The following is a 17,226-nucleotide window of genomic DNA, read 5'->3' on the forward strand; positions in this document are numbered from 1 at the left end:
GGGGGAAGAGGGCGTGCGGCTTCCGGGCGCGCACGAATTTGCAGCTCGCTGGGTGCGGGTGAGGCGGCCCTGCCTGCGCCGCGCACAATGCCCGCTCCGCGCCGCCCCGCTCCGCGCCACAGCGCGCCCCCCCGGCAGATGGGGCCTGCGGCGGAGGGGGCGAGCCGGGGGGGACGGGCACGGGGGCACAGCAGCAGCACCAGCAGCGGGAGGAGAAGGAGGAGGAAGAGGGGCGGGGGTGAAGGCTGAACAATATCCTGCCGGCGCTGCCGGGTGCGCCGCGCTAGCGCAGCCCCCGCCCCTCCGCGCGGAGCCTGCGCGGGCCGCGCCGGGCAGGTGCACGGCGGCGGCGCCGGCGGCGGCCTCGCAGGTGGGGGCGCGCCGCGGGGCCGCCCCGGGGAACCAGCGGCCCACGTGGGGGAAAGAAGTTTCTCCTTCCCTCCCCTTACCGTCGATACCGACAGGGGTGAAAGAAAAGCACCACCACGGTTCTGAAAGGCGGCCGAGGCTGGGTGAAACCGGCCCCGTTCCGCGGAGGGCATCATCCACCGCGGCTCTGGCGGCTCCGGTGGGGGCCGCGGCCAACCAGAGCAAGCTGCAACACATCGTGGGTGAGAGCGATACATCGCTCCGGGCTCGGGACGGCGACGTGCCACATCCCCGCGCCACAAACCTGTCCCTGTGTCGAGTCCGCAGCGCGGGACCGAAAGCCACCCCTGAAAGGTGAAAGCTAAAAGGTGGTAAAGTATTGACAAAATAAGTAACTGGGAGACAGACATAGCTTTTTCCCATCATGCACTTGGAAGAAAGTAACCCAACTTGCCAAACTTGAAAGCAACAAGTTTGTACAAGCTGCGAGATAAGCGAAAAATTAAACTTCTTTATTGATAAAATGCATGGTGTTTGAATAGACTGTGTCTGAAGGGAAAGTTGCATCATCGACCAAAGAAAACGTGAATTACTGCATGGACAAGTATATAACCAAAATGTTTAGGGCAGTAACTTTAAAACAACCGACAGTGAAACAACAACAAAAGCAATACAAACATGAGGCAGCAGCAAAAGTAGGTGAGTGAGAAGGCTAATACTAGTCCTGTAATACACAAAATAATATGGCCTCTGAACACAGAAGGGGCAAATCATTATAAAGAGATTTTTTTTCACTATGCATATATTACTTATTATTAAAGAAGTGGAATACATCGAGACAAGGTAAAGAATCACATTGATGTTTACTAAAATAAACGCAAATAGCATATAGGACATGCAGGAAAAAGAAAATGGTAATAGGGCAAAATGCATGAAATATTTATATTCTGCAGTGCATAAAATAGATTATAATCTCAGAAGCAAAGAAATGCAAGGCTGGAAAATGAATACACTGTTACATAATACTATTATTCAAAGCAGAGCAAGTGGAGGTGGCATATGTATGAAACATGAAAAGTTGTACCTATGTTGTGTGTCTTGAAAAGGGTTACTAAGATCATTACCGAGACTGCTGAGAAGGAAAAATAAAACCCCAAACCAAAGAAACATGTTTCACAAAGAAAAACAAGGGAAAATGTAGATGACATCTTCCATAACATATGATCAAGGGGGTAACTGTCTAGCGGGTTGTTTGTTTAGAAACCAATCTTTTTTCAACAAGACAGAGTATCAATCAGTCCCTCTTAAATACATATATATATATATATATATATATATATATATTTCCCAATACATTTGAATACTTGGAAGAAAACTGTGTTAACTAGTTGAATTCAAACTTTGTGGGCACAATGGAAAATGTTAGTGCTTTATTTTTTCAATCTTTTCAGAAAAAGCTTGATAAAGTATTAAACTTCAGCAGTAAGCAAGACTGGCCACTAAAGAAGAAAATGATGAAGGATGTGAGTTTCAGCTAGCAGTATGCAGCATGATGGAGGAAAAGGACGTTTAAGATAATTTAAGAGATGCAGAGCTGATTAGAATAGAACAAATATGATCTGGAACAAGATTTGGGACTAAAATACCACCTTATAAAAATGATTAGCAGATATGACAATAAGAAAAACAAATAAAAGCAACAAAATCTTCTAAAATAACTTTTGCTTTGGTGTTCACAAATCATTCTGTTCATGGTGAAAAAAAAAGCAACAAAATGTTTGGATTAAAATAAAGTGATTAATCTAAAAAGCAGAGATGGTGAATTAAAGGAGCAGGGAGATAACAATCTGATAATACAGGAGCACAGAAGGCCTAATAATGATATTATTACACACACTAACCAAACACTGACAAACAAATATTCTGTTAATTATATAATAATGCATATGCTTCCTATGCTTGAGATAAATGATTATGGGAAAGAACTCTCTTCTTGAAATTGCATATATGCACTAAACCTTATAAACTCCCTACAACATGGATTAATCTAATTCCCATACACCACTTATGTCTGGTAAAGTATTTACTACAGACTTGGAAAGCAGAGCGTGGAACCCTTGCTTTGACTAGAAAACACGAATTACTGAAGGCTGCTACGTCTTGACAGATAGACAACAATCAGATATCTCTTATCAATACCGAACTACTTGGAAATAATTCAAGATACAGATATCTGATTTTCATTTGACCTATTCCAATTTGCACTTCACTGTGTCAACTTTGATATTAAAATGTTCAGCTGGAATAAAGATATTTATAATAAAAACATATATAAAGAACAGAAGATGAATAGATATTGTCATGGATACATATGCAGGCAATCGTTTAAACATGCGGCAATAGTAACATCACATTTTTCATAGCTTCTAGTCAACATACAGGAGGCAAATATATGCTTAATAAAGGTTATTAATCCTTAATAAAGTTGTTGCACTGTTTTTATTATATATAAATGCATTTTGCCCTAGCTTATGTTGAAATAAAACAAATATTTAAAAAGTTGGGCTGCATATTTTCAACCCCATGGTGAATTAACTCTCAAGCAGCAGTCTCAGTAGCTGCAAAGCAAAACAAATTCTCCAGTGTGGCATGCTGCCTCAGTGCCTCCTAAGGTCTCTATTCCAATATTTTCTTGTTCAAAATAAATTAGGAAATATGGGCCCAAATCTTGAGGCTTGGCTCTTGTGCAATGCAAACAGAAATGACCTGGCAGCAGAGCAAAACCAGCATGGCTGTGTATTCTCTTTTATCAGATTTCTTTGGGGAGATCAGGCTGATTGGCTTTTAAACATATGTACTTCTGACAGTGCTGCAGGCCCTTTGGGCAACCCGTAAGCACCATCCCATGCTGGAGGTGATGGAGGGCTGTGCAGCAGCAGTGGGACTGCTGGGAAATCCTCTTCAATGGGGATTTGAATGCATTTCCCCCGCTGCCAGGTGTGATGGGTGTACATCTATGGGTAATGGTAACTGCTGGACAGCAAGGCAATGGCAGTACAGTTCCGTGGCTTTCTGAAGGTAAACATCCGTGGCCGGAAAGGTGGGCTTGTGCCTACTTGCCATGTGGGTTAGACAGAAGTGTGGGTAAAGGGGAAGGATGCACCCACAGTCCTTTCCCACGTCTACCTGTGCACACCTCAGCACACCACCGTTGTTGTGCCAGTGCAGTCCCACAGCCCTACAAGTTTTGCACCTCAGACTAAAAATGTTTCTCAGCCTCCTCAGACTAACTTCCCCTCCGCTTTGCCCTGAACAACAATAGTTGCCTGACACCGCTCAAATGCTTCAACCAACCTGACTGCGGCAATCTCAATTTACATACGACCCAAGAATCCAGTGCACACCAATGTGAATCACAGCATTCTGCGACATCCCCCACGCTGAACTCGAAAGTTACATACCAACCTAGATTTTTTTGACTGCAACCTGCCCCAGCCTGGATAGGATGCCTGTCAAAAAGCAAAAGTGCTATGAAATGAAATTCATAGCACTGAAAGGCATCGCACACAAGCTGTCGTCCCCTCTCACATTTTGCATGAGCAATTTCTGCTCGTTTGTGTTCTCTCACACACCATGTCCTGAAACAGTTACGTAAAATGAATATTTAACTTACGATAGTCAGCTGTATTGAACTGCACTTAATTGGTTATTAAGTGAAGTAAATTATCCTTACCATATCCGTCAGAGGTGAAAAACCTACATATATGGCTACATGTAGTGCATTCATTAGTTTACAGACCCCAAAGCCCCTGGGAAGTATCAGATATCTACACAGTGTCCCATGGTGCAGCATTTTTTAGCTGGATGTCTCAGCTAGCTTGCAGATATGTAAAATCATATACAAACAGACATCTCCCTATTGATTGCCTCTGTGACGAGGCTCGTTTACTCCTGCAAATATTATCTGCAATGTACTTCAATCACGGAATCTTTTTTTAAAATGGAGTTGAAAAAGAATATGCAAAATGTGATTTTGGATAAAACAAGTCACTTTTAGTCAAACTACTGCACCATTTTGTGCAAGTCATTTAATATCTATATGTCTATTTTGACTAAGATGCTTGTGCAACTGAAGTAAATACATACTTCTGCAGATGTGGCCCCAGCAGTTATTTCAGTTCACCCCTTGGTGAGTCACAGAGAGGCAAAATGCTGGAAGAAAATTGTGGAGTAAAATCCAACAAATGTTTGGCCTGATGTTGGGGAGGGTGAACAAGTGGAATAGTGAGTCTTTCACCCCTGGTTGCCACAGGAAATCTTAGCTGCTTAAAATTGTAATAGAGAGATGCCCACTTTCCCATAAAAGATCACAGCAATCAATATTAATGGTTAATCACATAAATCTTACTCTGTAGTTGCACAGTCTCTTGTCTGCTATGTGGACAAACTGAGTTCACTTTTTGCTATCTATAGTAGGACATCAACTCCCACAAAATCTATCTATATGTTATTTAATATTAACTAGTATGTTTTATGACCGTGGACTTCAGAATCACTTCAAATAAAAAGCTTCAACTTTTAAAAAAAAACATTTTGAAGACCATATTCTCTTCCATCCTTAACACTAGACTAGGACCTTGATGAGTCATGCTCTTAATTTCCATGTGGCAACCACAGCCAACTACTTCTACAAAAAAGAACAAATAAAAAAAATGCAATAGAGCTTTATATAATAATATTTTATGCAATTAGGCAGCTGGAAGAAAGTAGGAAAGTTGGCATCTTAAGATCAGCCAAGTTTCCCGTGTCATAAATGTATGTTCAGCAGGTCACTAATTTCACAGCTTTCTCTCCAGAGGTATAATTTTTAGGTCTTTCATGTGAAGATGCTTAATGTGGGACACTGAGAGATGAAAAAAGAGTGGTTCCTGTTAAAGCCCTCGTCATCACAGCACTAGATAACTCCTAGGCATGAGATGGGCATATAATTGTTACCTAAAAGAGTCAGTGGATAAGTGGTTATTTTAGGGATGTGTCTGAATAGAAGCTCTATTAATTTAACAGGATGTAAATCATGATCCCTGGACATAGAGATCCATAGTTCCTGTTATTTTTACTTGTTAAAAGGAAAGTTATACCAGGTTATCTCCAAAGTGTTTTTCAATATTGTTTGCAATTTTTTGACCGGTTCTGCACTTTTTTTTTCCATTTTGTGACTCATTTTCCCTCACTTCCAACCACTTTGGTGCTTCTATCCCAGTTAGTATGCTTTTATGAGTACAGATATTTGCTCCAACAGTTCTGGGTAAGGATGAATTTCACACAGCCCAAGCAAAGCTGTGCATTACAGTAGAAAACATCTGAACCATTGCACTTAGCCATACAGAGGATTATTCTACTACTATTATAGAGCTTAGATGTTTGTGTTGTTGAGCTCAAACCGCAGTGAGTTCTTACATAAGAATTCTTCATCAACTGGAGTATCATCTCTGTCATTGACCTGATAGTACAAATAAAAATCTATGACACAAACTGAAAACATGGAAGAGTGTTAAGTCGAAGGAAATGGTTAGAACTGATTGATGAATTGAACTATGTCAAACTTTCATTATGAAACACAAAACCACATGAAATGTCGTGTTTCCAGTTTCATTATTAACTCATAACTCTGCACAGGTTCTGCTACGCTTTTTTTAAGGCTCAAAACCTTTTAAGTGAAATTGTACATCTAATTATGGCCAAACTTGACAGGAGTCAATATTCATCGTACATAAAATTCATGCAAAATACGTGGTTTCGGTGTAAAACAAATTGAAAGTTGGTGGTTTTGGCCAAACTAGCATTTTCTTCTAGGGCTCCCTCCAAACTCAAACTCAGACGATTCCACTGTAACAGAGATGAAATGAATGAGTTTTTCAGTTCTTTTCAGGAGCAATTAGCTGTGAATATTGACAGCTCTTTTAAGGAACAAGATACCTGTTAATATTACCAGGTGCTAACTAAATAAATATTTAGCCTGTGCAGTGTCACTAAGATAAAGGTCATTTATACATGTGTCAGAGTATGCCTAATTTAATGCAAATAGCATAAAGCAAACCCAAATAACTTCAAAATGTTACTTCAAGCACCCCATAAATGTTAAAAATACTTCTTATTTCGAGGAAAAATAAAAAAAGACAAATCAACAAAAATGTATTCAAGTATTTGATGTATTTATTTGCTTAAAGCAACCATGTTTCTAGTTTTCCTGCTAAGCCACTTCAATGGAAACAAACTGAAATGGAGAGCAGCAGTTGGAAACCCACTAGAATACAGTATATTTAGGGCAAAATTAGGTTAATATTTATGATAGTAATTTATACTCATGAAAGCACTTGAAGGAAATGCCTTAACAGGTGTGTAAAAGTTAGTTCCTGCATTAAACAGAAAAATTTGCGGGGAAAGGTCTCTTCTCTGTGATTTGCTTCTGGCAGGTTATACTATAAACTCCTTCCTGCATTAGATTTTTCCTTCATGAATGTTGGTAGAATGCTCATGAGAAGTTTTGGAATGCAGTGCTCATGAACGACGCAGTGCATTCTCTCAACTCATTTTTACTTGATAGGTATACAGATGGAAAACCTCTCCACACCACATCTGCAAATGTGCCACTTCCAAAGCTGGGGGAGAGCAGATGAAGAAATGCTCCAAATTATTGCAGCCATAGAAAAATAATGTTCAAATCAACTTACCCCTACATTTTTCAAACACGGGACACCTTCAAATCCAAGAATCGCCCAATACGCTGCCATGAATGAACTACACAGAAACACATCTCACACCTAAGCCCGTGCTTAGAACTCTTTTAAATACTTTTGTATAAAAAGAAAAAGAAAACCTGTTCAATCTTCATTTACTTAATACCAAGTGGTCATTGCTGTGGGTGTATCACAAAGAGTTATTGTCTTTTTCGCTTGATTTAGTTCTGTAAAAATCTTTCCATGACCAAAAGAAGTATTGCACTCAGTCCACACTGAACTTTTTAATAAAAAGCAATAAAGCAATCTACTCCATTGTCAAATGATTGAAAGAAATTTAATTAATGCCTTTGGAGGGAACGCCTATATAAGTATCACAATCACAAGAATGTGCATATATGCATATATGAATACATATGCCCAGCCGCAGTCTACCCTGTTGCTTTAATGTCGTAACACTGTAGTCCATGAGCAGCTGAAGGCAAAAAAGAACTCCTATAATTTAAAATATCGTGCTGACACAATTTTAAGGTCAAATTACATTGTGTAGTTTATTAGAATTATTAAACGCTTGCTTCATCACAGGACACTTCAGCCCTAGAAAAGGCTGGCAGTATAGAAATGCCCACAGACAAACAAATTAAAAATAGTAAGTTATAAACAGGGGAAAATAAGTTTATGCCACACCAACGAAACCAAAAAGAAAAAAAAAAAACAACCCAAACCCGAAAAGCAAAAAACACAAAGACGCATGAAAAGCAGTATGCTATGTTAGATGTTTATCTATACATAAGAGACAGGTGTCACAAAAACAAAACAAAAAAATCACGAAGCTAAAGAGAAACTTTAACTCACCAGTTTCCATCTGTTATATCTGAATTCATGCATAATTGATTATCCATGACTGGTAAGTTCTTTTTTTTCACTAGCCTAACACAGTTTTCTAAACATTATGTGTTAAATCACCACCAAAGTAAAGGGTGTTTGAGAAACCGTAAGGGCAGAATAAAAATTTTTTAATGAAAAATAACATGTCAGTTAATAATAGAGCTGACCTATGTTTAAGAGAGAAATTTTAATCATGTGCATATTAAATATTAATAACCTATTCTGTTATTGTTATAATAAGGTTAAGTAAGCTTCTCCATGCTTAAGGAAAGAGAAAAAGTAGGAATATATAACAGTGAAAAAAAGCGCTGAGAAGCAGAGACATAAGGAAAATGTGTCAACAATAAACAAGAGGAAATGAGAAAGAAGGAAAAGATGAAGGTGGAAACTAATCTCTATGTGTCATTATGACTGCCAGAGTACTGGCAAAGCAGCAGCATCCTTTTATTTCAATTTTAATCATTTCTGAATTTTAATACCCTGCTCCTTTTGTAATTCTCCTGGCATTCCCTATATGCATCCATCCCAGCCAAAACACCAGTGTAAATTAAATGGCACGCAACCACACCACTGATGTAGTTCTCCCAGTAGAACCAATTGAGTGACCAAAAAGCAGAGAAGGTATGACTACTTTGTATCCCCATAGACTACTGGCCAATTAAGTGACTTAATGTTCTTCAATTCCTTTAATTTTGAAAAGAAGGGCAGTGGTTAGGTAACCCAGCAATATAGAGCCATTAAAAAAAAATAAAGCAAGCCAGTAGTAATACAATAATCAGTGACCATCAGGGCCTGGAAAAATGAGTTTGCTCTCACTGGCACTAAGGAGCATCACATGATTATTTAATTACAGCTCTAATTTTTGTCTCGTGGATGGCAACATATCAACAATTAATAGGGCAAATAGAGGAGACTGCATTTTTAAAGAGACAGAACCTATATGAAATAGTGCTTGGTAATGCAATTTATCAGACAGTAAAACGCTTCTTACGGCATATCTGTCATCCTGCCAAACATATAAAGAAATTCTGCTGGTTCAATTCTCTTGCATAGTATCCATAAAATTCTTCTGGAATGCTTAGAAAACAATAACTACACCTATGAGTATCCTAATTGTCATTTTAGGCAGCAATGCAGAAGTCGGTTACTTGTAGGGCTCGCAGCCCATATAAAGTAGTGGAATCACAAGTTTCAAATGCAAACATGCTATAAAATTGTCTTGTAAAGGTTATAACGAAATTCATCAGGAATGGCAAAAATGATTATGGTATTCAGTGAGTCAAGTGAAGAAAAAAAGAAAAACAAAGTTCAATGAAATACAGTCAATGGGACAGAGATTGATTTTGACCGATTGTCTTTACTGTGAGATTTTCTTAAAAAGCATACCGAAACTAGGGAATCAAATCCTATATCGTACGGTTCCTGCACAGGACTTCTAGATAAGAAATGAAAACAAGACCTGAAAGAGATGTGTGATACATATTATCGACTGAAAAGCTCTGCTTTAAAACAGCTGGATGCGGTTTCCCTTGTGCCTCATCCTGCAATGACGGCAGTGTGGAACCTAGGAACTGTGGGAAGTTCACTATATGGAGAAGCACTTTTCACAATTTGGGTAATCTGGAAACATATCAAAAGGAAAACTAATTTTATGCGTATTTTTGCAAATGTACTCACTTTTCCACAGCAATGGGTGGACCAAGCTACAGACCCCATGAATTTATATCATCCAGCATATGTTTCGACAGCAGTCAATATCTGACATAGCAAAAGCAAGTTCCAAATTTCCTCTCAGCAATAAACTGTACCTGTGAAAAACTTCCCATATTATGCTTGGAATTTTTTTTAATCCTACTTCTCAATATAAAAATTAAAAGTGCTTTTTCATTTGATATTCTAAAATCTACCCTTTGAACAAGCAAAGAAGCGCTGACTTTGAGCCCTTACAGGGAAAAAAAACCAAAAAAAACCAACATTGCTAAACAGCAGTTCAAGTATTATTGCAAAAAGTGTGACTAGAGAAAAAGTACTATTTCAATAAATGCTTCATTCCTCCCCAAAATTGTGTTAAATTAAGTTGTTTGCATTGAAGTCATGAACATTCTGGATTGGAGATCTTAATCTATAATCTTAAAAAGAAAGCTGGCAAGCAAGAGCTTGTATGTAAAAGTAAATATCATTCTTTTTATGCACTGGTTACTATACAGATAACATGTCTCACAAAGACTGTAATTAAATGTCTAGTGCAGAAGTAACACTAAAAAGCATACAGTATTATTACATTACAATGAATCCTTAGAAGCTAAAACTGTCATTTTTAAGTTTTAAGATGCCTTTAATTATTCTTGAGACTTCTTACATTTATCAAGGAAGCCCACCTATGATGAAAAGCACTAATGATTTAAAATCTTTCTAATACTGCTCTCCACAAAAATATTAATTTAATCTTTGATTATAAACATTTTAAAACTCAGTCTGGAATTCCTCTCCACTTCATTCTTTGCCTTTGGTCCTTCTGAGAGCCTGCATGCATGCACGCTCTCTCCCACTCTCTTTCCCCTCCTCTCTTTTCTGTCTTTTATTTAATGTAATAGAAGTAGGAATATAGGGTGTGTATGATATTTAGATCTTTCCTCCTTTTCATTGAAAATGTTTTTTAATTACCTGGCTATTATGACCAGACATGTATTCTAAGTGCAGTTACTGAAAAGGAAATACCTTTCTCATACCTTTGCATATGGGTTTGAGCTCAGATCAGCAAATCTTGGCACTTCTGCTGAAAATGTTTTCTACTCTAGGACTGATTTACAAATACAAAGAATTACTTAATCCTTCAGTGTTCTATGAAACATGTATATTACTAATTTTATAGCTGGGTAAATAAACCAGGAGCATATTAAGGCCGCATTTATAAAAGAATAGTGTGCTGCAGCTTCCTTTTCCTTCAAATGAAGTTATGTGCTGAGCATTTTCAAAATCAGGATTAAAGCATCAAGGATGGCAAACATGGCGTGGACAGTTACTAACCCAAAATGACACATTTTTTTCAGGACTGAAACCAGAAACAGGAGTCCAGACACCAGAAGAGATTACGAGACAGTCCTCCAAGCATAGGTGGTCTGAGTGCATCACCACTTTGTCTAGTGAGCAGCAAGTGTAACGACCCACAAATGATTGCTGCTGGCCAAATAAATCCTGTCAGAGCAGGATCCTGGGAAGACGAGATGCACTTGAGGTTTAAAGCACCTCCCTCATCTCCTCAGGTCATATCATGTCATAATGTGCCAAGGGAAGGAGATGGAGCAGATAGTCGCTGGAAGTTATGTAAGGCCAGCGCAGCTGACAGACGTGGCCCATCCTGATGCTCTGCACCCAGGTGCAGCTGGGGTGACCGAGGCCCATCCACAGGCCAGCAGGCTCCTCTGCCTCTCTAGCCCACAGCTCACAACAGCGAAGCACAAGGTAGTGAGAGCTAACACTTGTGAACCTACCGCTGTGCAGAGCTGTCACCAGCGATGCTTTACAACAGCTCAGACAGCAGCTAGCCTACACTCCGGTGAAAGCAAGTCCTACAGTCCCAATCCCAGCAAACACAAATGCACAGTGTTTCACAGAGGAATCCATCTCCAAAGGGATTGCTGTGCGTTGGTGTTCTAAATAAATAGCTAAAAGGTGGACTTTGGTACAAATACTGTTAGTGTATCCCTCAGCCCATCTGAACACCTAACGCTGATCAGAGGATCACAGGGACAGAGAAAACTAAACTCTGCAGTGACACGCCAGTGTGCATGGGAGCAAAGTCAGGCTTAGCAAGTTTAAAAGGAAATATTTAGAATTCAGACGGTGCCTGAGGTATGTTACTACACTCTTCTACTGTACTCTACTATTACTATGCCATTCCTAGTACACTGCACCAGATAAAACAGATTAAGAGTAGATTACAACTGGTAGAGGGCACAAGGACCAGATGAGGACATATGTACAAGATCAGTGCCAGCAAGTCTCCTTAAAATTAATCTCTACCAAGACTTAAACTTACTGAGATCAGTGCTATGCAGAAACCATTAGAAAGTTGATATTTGCAAAGCAATAGAATGGATACCCATTATGTAATGAAGCGTTGGTGATAACTGTGGCAAACTTAGATGCCACAGGATGGCAAACATTGGAAACCACCAGCATTTTTGAAGGGACCATCATAGTATATCCTCTTGGAAGTAACAGTTACAAGTTGTGGTCAGGGCTCTTGAGAGTTCATGATACCACAGCCAAGGGAACTGACCAACAAGCCAACTTAGTATTAAGTATAATACTTTCAGAATCTGAGGAAGAAATTAACCTCTCAGGTAAAAGTTATTAATGGTATCCTTCAACAGAGAATTTAGAGAAGCTTTTTCCAAACTGTGGGTTATTCTGACTGCAGTCATCTTCAGTTCAAATGCCGGCTACTTGGACTCATTACTCCAAGATTAAAAGTAATATCAACAGGGCTTTCTGACACTGACTTTATAAAGTTGCAAAATTTCCCTATAGCAGGCAGTAAGAACTGTAAGTTACTCTTTAACCGTCAAACTGTTTTACTTCTTTCTTTTTTTTCTTTTTTTTTTTTTTTTTAGAATCAGTAGCAACTTTGTGACAACTAAAGTTTAAAAAATGCACTTGATTGCATAGTGACAGATTTGCAGAACATTTTTCATCACACACACATATGTGCTTTCAGTTATTAATAAAATGCTTCTGCCCTTAATCTGCCATTGCCTGAATATACAATTTCAGTGTCTTGGATAGACAAATACTGTTAAGGAATTCTGTTTTCCCTGTTTGAGATGCAATTCAATTACACCAAGTAAAACTGAATACTATGTCTTTAAAACTGGCTTTGGCTTGCCACAGAAAGGAATACCGAATCGCTTTTCTATTAAGTTCCTCTTAGAGTGGAATGATAACAAAACTTTCTTCTCTTCCTCACCCCCCTACTCCCCCACCCTGCTTCCTTTTTTCCCTTGTTTTAAACAAGGAAGAACCAGCTGCCCTGGGTAACACCACAGGTAGATATTAAAATGGAGACAGCCATTATTTAGTGGCGACAGGAATATAAATACAGGCACTAACCTATAAACTGGTGTTTACTTCAGGAAAGTAAGTAATATTTTTTCCTCTGATTGCCGTGCTGTCAGTTTAATGCAGCGTAAATAAACAGTAGGTGCATGATAGCTTTAAGTAGAAAGTGTTCATTCCACAAGAGGAGCAGATTACTGAAGCCTGATGCCTATAACGGCAAAAACAGAACTTCCATTTTACCTGGCTAAGAGACTTGTGGCTTTTCTATTAAATAAATTTGTCAGAATTCTATGAAAAATATTATGCACTCAAAGAACTTTACCAAAAACATTCATTTTTGCAGCCCTCAACTTGAACCATTTGAAAAAACAAAAGCCAATCACTCCTCTGTAATTTCATCATCCCATCGCTCTAAATGAAAGCTTTATATAATCAACCTAATATAACAGAAAATAAAATGATATATAGAATTGCCTATACTTTGAGTTATTTTGTTCTTATAAATATATTCCCTGACTGAAAGTAAAAAAATTCCCCTTTGGAAAAAGCAATGATGTCTGAGAAGATTGTATATACACTCTACATCTATTAACATAAATTATAAGAAAGTAAAATGTTCCAGATGTGTTTAAACTGTTGTAGAAGGAAAGTTTGTGGCTTCGCTGGATATATATTTAATATATCTAGAGAGAGCAATGGCAGTTATATACAAGAAGGCAATAAAATGCTTCACTAGAGTCTATGTTAAAATACCATAGTTCCTAGAAATATGACTAAAACATTTCAGAAGTCGTATTTCCTCCAGTTTTAATTCAGAAATCTACTTTAATGTATTTTTCTATATATTATAAACTACATTATTAATAAAGTAATCTCCTTAATTTTTTTTAAAAAATGCAGCTGGAAACCTAAGGAATTACTTCAAATTCCTCTGACAATACTTAGATGAAAAGTAAATAGGTGACATTAAAAAGGCGACAATACTTTGAAAAATCAAGCAGTTGATACATTTAAAAGATTTGATGAGGTTTTTTGTTGGTCTTTTTTTAAAGAAGAACACCAGACTTCAGCTGATTATCTTCTAAATGGCAGTTGCACACATGCAAACCCCTCTCTATCCTAAACCTGTAATGTGGGAGAAACCTCTCTAAAGAGGTTTTAGTGCTGCAGGAGTGGATGTGCCCACGTCCCCAGCAGCGCTGAGCGTGGTGGCTGGTGCCTGTGGGATGCTGGCAGGGCTGCAGGCAGGGCTGGCACTGCCTTGGGAAGCACAGCCACAGAGGGCAGGTGCTCATCCGCTGACCTGCTGGGCCTACGCTGCAAACCAAAGAGGTGCCCTGCTCGTGTTCAAGCTGGGGCTGGCGTGGCAGCCTCTCTCTGCTCCTGATACTGCCAAAGCACTGTGTCCCATCAGAGAGTTACAGATCGACTCTGCTCCACACTGCTTTCTCGGGAGCACAGCAGCATGTTAGGATTCACACGAGTCGCTAAAATAGCATGAGAGGGGAAACTGCGAGAGTTACTTTGCTATTTAAAGTATCAAGAACAAAGACTATAAAAAGGAAATGGCCAGTTTTTCAAAATTCATGCACAAAAAGCATTTCATTTAAATATTTTTTTTTCCAGTAAACTATTTTGCATACAAAGGACTTATTTATTACATATTTGAACTTGTGGGAAAAAGGGAAGGAATGCACTGATTCCTGAAATAACTCTACAGCCTTTTTGGAGGCTTCGCTCTTCTGTGCTCTTGTTCTACTCTGAACAGTTTTATTACAGGGACAGAGGAATTCCTTGGAGTCAGTTGTTTCTTTTCCACTAGCTGTACTGAAGAGTGGGCATACATAGCATACTAGCCAAGGATTTTAATTTCTCTTCTATTGCCTTATTATGTGTGTGCACTATCTGTTCTAATGCATGCTTATATGTGAACACGTTGCATTTTCTGCCTGCTCGTTTTTTTACCTACTCTATGTTATTTCACATTTCCTTGCAAAACCATTGCTTCGACTTGAAAAGCAAGGTAATACCAATAACAATCTCAAATAGAAAGTGAATTAGAAAATGAGTGTGGGTATGTATAAACATATAAAAGAGCATATAGGAGTACGGGACTGGAAAGAGCATTCTCAAATTCTACAAATAGTGCTGAAGAGTAATTAGAAGACAGAAATTGCGGAGAACACGCTATATTCATGCCTATACACTCTACGCTTACAGTTTCAAGTTGTTTTTGAATAGTGCGCCTGATTTGACACATTTCTATCTGGTGATTGTGTTAAATGCTTGAAGAGATAGTGAAATATCCAAGCATTCCTTGTGCTAAGTACAGCTGAAATTTTACACTTATTGTAACCTTTCCTAACAATGTGAGAAAAACAGAGTAAATATATTAAATTTGTTTCACAACAGATGCTTAGGTTGTTAATATTTAAGATGCCTATTCATGCTATTCCTGTCTGCACATTTGTCAAAAATGTAAGCTTGAATGCTAATGTTTGCCAGCAGACTACAGCAGACAAATATATGAATGCACTGTACCAAAATAATATAAAGTAGAAATAAGGGGCCGCTGCTAACTCCCACCCAGGCAGCACGGACCGGAATGAAAGGGCACGTCCAGATCACACGCCCTGGAGTCTCTGCATCTGAATTTGTGAATTATTTTCGCAGAAGCGCTGCGCTCATTTGCACGGACTAAGACCAGCGGAGAGCTTTCCTCAGTTTAAACTCATTTCAGCTTAGGAGCTGGTGCAAAGTGTTTTCAGAAAACTTAGATTGTAGCGAAGTTTTTCCCGCAGTCAGAAAAAGCTGGGGACCGGCAGAGGGAAACTCCGGGTCGGGCAGGTGCCTGCCAGGAGCGCTCCCCCCGGCAGCCGGCGGAGACGGCGACAAAGGGGCGAGGATTTAGCAAAACCTCGGCCGGCGGGTTCGGAGACGGAGCGGAAAAATCAAAAATAAAATCCTGGAGCGCGGGGACGAGCTCCCGGCGCTGCTCCCCGTGACAGCGGCAGCGCCGGGTCGTGCCGCGGGCGGGCGGGGGGGACGTGCCACCCACCGCCACGGGCGCGCCCCCGGCTGGGCCGGCCGCCGCCGCTCGGCCGCCCGCGCAAGCCCCGCGCCCCGCGGAAGCGCCACCCCGCGACCCCCGCCCCCCCCGCCCGCGACCCCCCGGCCCCACCGCTTCGCCCCGCGCCGTCGGGGGCGCCGCCGCCCCGCGCCCGCCGCTGCCGGGAGGCGCGCGGGGCTGGGGAAGAACTTTGACAAACTTCTGGGGTTTTTTCCCTCTGCCCCCACCCCCACCTTCCCCCGCTCCCCCCGTGCCGCCGGCGGGTGAGGCGGCAGCGGGCATGGGAGCGGAGCGGAGCTGGGCCGGCGACCGGCAGCGGCGCGGCGGCAGGTGTGAGCCCGTGCCGGCCGGGAGGCTCCGGCAGCGGCAGCGCCAAGCGCAGCCACCCGCCCCGCGCCTCCCTCCCGCCCGCCCTCCCGGGCCGGCACAGCCGGCCTCGGTAAATCGCCGCGGTGGGTGCCCCCGGCACGACTCCGTCCCGTCCTCCCCCCTCCCGTGCCCCACGTCCCCGAGGAGAGACGCCGAAGGAGCGGGACCGACTCACTCATGGGAGCGCGGCGGGCGAGGCCGGCGACACCTCCGGCTTCCGAGGCGCCGGCGAAGTTAATTGCACTGAAGTTCAAGTTGTCTTTTCACCCATCAGGAGTGGGCGTTTAAAGGAAGGAGAGCGAGGAGGAGGAGGGGGAGGGGGGAGAGTCTCTCTCGCTCGCTGGCTCTCTCACACACACACACACCACACACACACACACAGGCACACGCATGCACGCACGCACACACACACACACGCACACGCACCCGCCCGCTCGGCTCCGCTCCCGAGCTGCCTCAGCAAGGAGGAGCCCGGACGGAAAACACCAGGGCAGCAAGGTACCGGCGTGGGGCAGCCCTGCCTCTGCCTGCGTGTGTCTGTGCGGGTGTGCCGGCGTGTGTGTGTGTATATGTGTATGTGTGTGTGTGTGTGTGTGTGTGTGTGCCCGCGCTCCCCCCGCCCGCTGCCTCGCACGGCCCCTCCAGGCGGGGAGGTGCGCGCTGCCCCCGGGGAGGGGGCGGCGGTGCCGTCGGGGCAGCGCGGCCGCTGGAGGCCGGTCCGACTGGGGCCGA

General features: G+C 41.6%; 1 protein-coding gene across 1 annotated transcript in view; it reads right to left on the reverse strand.

Annotated features, from left to right (window-relative positions):
- SATB1 (SATB homeobox 1) overlaps positions 1 to 16,833 on the reverse strand; it is a 92,130-nt gene extending 75,297 nt beyond the window's left edge. Inside the window, exon 1 of the mRNA XM_015618248.3 lies at positions 16,670 to 16,833. The gene's annotated coding sequence lies outside the window, so the exon portion shown is untranslated. The remainder of the gene's footprint in view (positions 1 to 16,669) is intronic.
- Between the last annotated feature and the right edge of the window lie 393 nt (positions 16,834 to 17,226).

The sequence above is a fragment of the Parus major genome, chromosome 2, assembly GCF_001522545.3.
Source record: "Parus major isolate Abel chromosome 2, Parus_major1.1, whole genome shotgun sequence".
Taxonomy (NCBI): domain Eukaryota; kingdom Metazoa; phylum Chordata; class Aves; order Passeriformes; family Paridae; genus Parus; species Parus major.